A 4957-nucleotide genomic window follows, 5' to 3' on the forward strand; every position below is an offset into this window, starting at 1 on the left:
TGGCCAGTGGGGGCACTGGCAAGAGACTGGAGGGCAGAGGAAGAGGGAAGCCAGGGTATTTCTCCCCCTGCCTCTGCCTTTGGAAGCACCTCTGGCAGCACACACATCTAGACCCACCATTGCAAAGTTCAGAACACCAAGGGTAAAGAGAAAAGATCTTAAAAGCTTCCAAAATGGAGGAGGAAACACAGACCATCTGCAAAGGAATAAGAATCAAAATGCATCAGATTTTGCAGCTGTATCCCTAGAAAGTAGAAAAGTGATAATCTAGAGTCAAAAGCAACGCAACTCTTTACTAAGCTGAAGATGAGAACAATAAATTTCCAAAGTGGAAGGAAGTTTACTTCCCACACATTATTTCTTAGGATATATTCAAGTAAAACTAGGGAATAAATATACCAAGAAAAAAAGGAGAACGGGATATAGGTAACAGTGGATCCAACCAGGGAAAGCAGTGTCAGGAAGTCTGAGGCTGACAATAGGTGCAGAGAGAAGGAGTCCAGACTGGAGCAGCACCATGGAGGGCACTGCAAAGAAACTCTACAGAGAAAAGGGGTTCAACAGAACACCTGATCCCTGATGGGTAGAGGAGGTTAAGGAAAAAAGTCATTATGAAACAAAGGCAAAAAGTGCAAGAACATTAAAAGACAGAAACTTCAGGAAAAATGGAAAAGATTGAATACAAAAGAAATGTAATTATAGTGAACACTAGCTCTGCAGTGAAAAATACTGTGTAGTCACATAAATGCACTTTTTTTTTTGCTTTAAAATATGCTGTTTATTTTTTTCTCCAATTATAAAAATAATACATCATCCAAACAGATAGTTTAGGAAGCACAAAAATCCACCCAGGAAAATGACAACAAAAGCCCCTCCATCCCACCAGCCAGAGATAAGCGCTGCTGGTGTCTGTGACGAACGTGCATCTGAGGCCGTGCGGTGTGTACAGATGATGCCTTTTAAGTCCGGGCAGAAGACAGAAGAACTCACACTAAAAGGAAGGCTGCAGTAAGGCTCCAAAGTTTCTGCACATGGAACGGTGGCCTTAAAGTCTCCTCCTCTTGACCATTTTTGATGCTGCAGAGCCCCACCCACCTGGGGACACAGGAAGAGCACGTCCCAGCTCCCTGGGGACAGGGCTGGCCTCTCCTCCTCTCAGCCAGATGCCCATGTCCATGGCCACAGGGGACGACGCCCCAGGACTCCATGGGGCATAGCGGGGACCTGCAAGCAGGGACCCCGAGCCTGTGGGTGTGACTGTGCGTTCCAGAGCGGGCACCAGGAGACAGGGCTGGAGTCCCAGCTCTGACGCCCAGTGCCCTTGGACCAGGCATTCTCTTGGGCCTCGGTTTCCTCGTCTATAAAACGGGAATAACGCCCACCTCATGGGTTCCTGAAGGGACTAAATAAAACATGAGAAGCAGGTCACAGCACTGGCACATCTCAAGGGTCAATAAATGTCACAGAACCCATCACTCCTTCCCATTAACCTGCTTCATGTTAACCCTGTGGCTCTCATTTTTTAAAAAACTGTCCCTCTGAGCACTGACCAAAGCCCAGGGGGTAAAGGGGAGGTTTATCCTATCCAGAGCCAACCTGAGTCTAGATCCAGCCAGGCCTGCCAGGTGATGAGAACCCGTCAGCCAGCGGCCTGGACCCTGGACCAGAGAAGAGCAGCCCCGCGAGGGCTCTGCCAGGGCCATGTTCACACTGCAGAGCAGACAGGGCCCAACAAAGGACGGGCTTGTGTGGAGGGGCCCCATGGGGGGCACCGAGGTGACCCGGCAGACCCCAGGGGAAGGAAGCCCGTTCACCGGCCAAGCTGGAACCCTCCCTGCAAAACAATGAATCCCCCATCATTGTTTTGCCTTTAATCACATTTTTAAACACTTAACATACGAACATCTGTTCCTTGATGTTTCGTCTTTGTGCATCTGTCATCCTCAATATGAAAGTCTGGAACCTTCTGCACTAATTTTAAAGTTGGGCTGAACATTTAGTAATGAACAAAGCTGCTTAAATTTCCCTCTAATTCTAAGTCTTCGTGAAGTTTATCATAAGTAGAGTCAGCATAAAGGAATTTCTGAATCATTCCAATCAACGATTCTAAAACCTTCATCTTTTTGCTGTCTTTCTCAGTGGCGGAACCGTGCAGGAGACATCTCCAAGCAAAAGCAAAACCTTGGTAGCACCCGATCTCAGATCCGATTTTAGCTCCATGTAACGTGCCGTACTGACTTCCTTCAATCATACCCAAACTACTTCCTCTTCATAGCCTTCCTGATACCCTTCCCCGTGAAACCTCTCATCCGCCATCACGATGGCATCGAACACGTCCTGACTCCCGGCGGTGGCGGCAGCTGGCCTGACCCCAAACCCCGCCCCTCGAGCTCCGGCGCCTCGCGCTGCGGCCGCAGACCCGCGAGGCTTGGGCACGGACGCCTAAATGCACTTTTAAAATTAAACTATAGGCTGAACTCCCAGGACTTAGTATAGCTATAGAACAATGCAACTGAGAAAGAAAATATAATCAGAAGTTGAGAGGTGGGAGGCTGGGGGGTGGGGTGGTGTCTGATAGTCTTCATCTTAAGAGGATGAGATGCTGCCTATTGTGGACGGAACAAAATAGAAAGCTGTTAGTAGATACTGAAAGTTATAAGGATTTCCAAAGAAGGATTAAAAAATGGTGGAATTGGGAGGATGGGAAGGAGAGGTAGGGTGTGTGCTAGTGACTTGCTCATCTAGGTACGATGGCTGTAATGGGTGCAACCAGTGCCCTGCCCAGACACCTGGTCCTGCCCATGGCAGCACACAGCGGCTCTGTGTCCAGTTGCCAGCTTCTGAGTTTCTTTGCTCCAGGGTTTTGCCTGCCAGAACTCACTTTGCTGACAGGAGCAGCCCTAAACCAGTGATCCTGGGCTCCATTGTCCACTGGCTCCATCTTGCCCTGGGGTCTGGCTCCAGGTGCCCACAGTGGCAGCTGGTTTGGTGATGTACCCTTTCCTGGCTGCCTTCCCCACCTCATCTGACTTCCCCATCCTGCCCCTGAATCCTTGTCTCATGGTCTACTTCTGAGGGAACCCAAACTGAGGCAGTCTGCCCCCCACAGATCTGAAAATAGCAGCAGAAGCATTTTATTCAGAGAAATAGCTGACAGACGTACAGGGAGTTACCTCTGCCTGGACCAGGACTGGAGGTGGGAAGGGGTGGAACTGATGCCTTCAAATCGATGCCTGTATGTGTACCTGAAAACAATCATTTAAAACATAAAGCAAACTGGAATAATGTGACAAAAGAAACCAAAAGAAGAGAGCACAAATATATGTGGGCGGCCTGGCCTGGGCTCTAGGTCCAGATCCCTTAACTTTTTTTTTTTTTTTAACATCTTTATTGGAGTATAATTGCTTTACAATGGTGTGTTAGTTTCTGCTGTATAACAAAGTGAATCAGCTATACATATACATATATCCCCATATCTCCTCCCTCTTGCGTCTCCCTCCCACCCTCCCTATCCCACCCCTCTAGGTGGACACAAAGCACCGAGCTGATCTCCCTGTGCTATGTGGCTACTTCCCACTAGCTATCTGTTTTACATTTGGTAGTGTATATATGTCCATGCCACTCTCTCACTTCGTCCCAGCTTACCCTTCCCCCTCCCCGTGTCCTCAAGTCCATTCTCTATATCTGCGTCTTTATTCCTGTCCTGCCCCTAGGTTCTTCAGACCATTTTTTTCCCCCTTAGATTCCATATATATGTGTTAGCATATGGTATTTGTTTTTCTCTTTCGACTTATTTCACTCTGTATGACAGACTCTAGTTCCATCCACCTCACTACAAATAACTCAATTTCGTTTCTTTTTATGGCTGAGTAACATTCCACTGTATATATGTGCCACATCTTCTTTATCCATTCATCTGTCGATGGACACTTAGGTTGCTTCCATGTCCTGGCTGTTGTAAATAGAGCTGCACTGAACATTTTGGTACATGACTCTTTTTGAATTATGGTTTTCTCAGGGTATATGCCCAGGAGTGGGATTGCTGGGTCGTATGGTAGTTCTAGTTTTAGTTTTTTAAGGAACCTCCACACTGTTCTCCATAGTGGCTATATCAATTTACATTCCCACCAACAGTGCAAGAGGGTTCCCTTTTCTCCACACCCTCTCCAGCATTTATTATTTGTGGATTTTTTGATAATGGCCATTCTGACCGGTGTAAGGTGGTACCTCATTGTGGTTTTGATTTGCATTTCTCTAATGATTAGTGACGTTGAGCATCCTTTCATGTGTTTGTTGGCAGTCTGTATATCTTCTTTGGAGAAATGTCTATTTAGGTCTTCTTGCCCTTTTTTGCCGATCCCTTAACTTTGCTTGAACATGGCAGTCACTTTTGAAAGAGAGCCATAAACTGAGGTACATTATTGCATGGATCTGAACAGATGAAAAATATTCTCTGCAGATACTGAAAAAGTACAACTTTAATCATAGTAATGGGGGATAAATATCCTTCCCACCTTGTTTTCGCTATTGAGTAGGAAAAGACACACAGAATACATTGGTAATCACTGTAGAAATGAGATTTGTTAAACACTCAGTACTTTATGTGGCACTTTAGAGCATACTTTATGCTCTTATATAGGGCACTACTGCATAGTTGTCATTTATAGAACATTTTGTGTCTTGGGTTTAAATATGGCTGCTTGTTGTTGGCATTTTCCCGAGAGTACACCATGTTTCGAATGGAAGCTATGACCCAGGACTCTGTAGAAGCAGTTCTTGATGCCCCAAAAGACCTGCACCAAACTATTATTACAAGTAACCGTCATGGCCTCCATCCTCCACTGGGTGGCCGACTTCTCCCAGCTCTGCGGCCTGCAGATACCCAGAGCTTCTCAGCTTTCTCCCTTTGCCTCCATCTGGAAAATCACTGGGCTGCCTCAGGCCAGATTTGAATTTC

At 46.5% G+C, this 4957-nt stretch overlaps 1 pseudogene; it reads right to left on the reverse strand.

The window, feature by feature from the left end:
* Window positions 1-1943: 1943 nt before the first annotated feature.
* LOC133087114 (protein LTO1 homolog) lies at window positions 1944-2941 on the reverse strand (annotated as a pseudogene).
* Between the last annotated feature and the right edge of the window lie 2016 nt (window positions 2942-4957).

The sequence above is a fragment of the Eubalaena glacialis genome, chromosome 3 (assembly GCF_028564815.1).
Source record: "Eubalaena glacialis isolate mEubGla1 chromosome 3, mEubGla1.1.hap2.+ XY, whole genome shotgun sequence".
NCBI classification, from domain to species: domain Eukaryota; kingdom Metazoa; phylum Chordata; class Mammalia; order Artiodactyla; family Balaenidae; genus Eubalaena; species Eubalaena glacialis.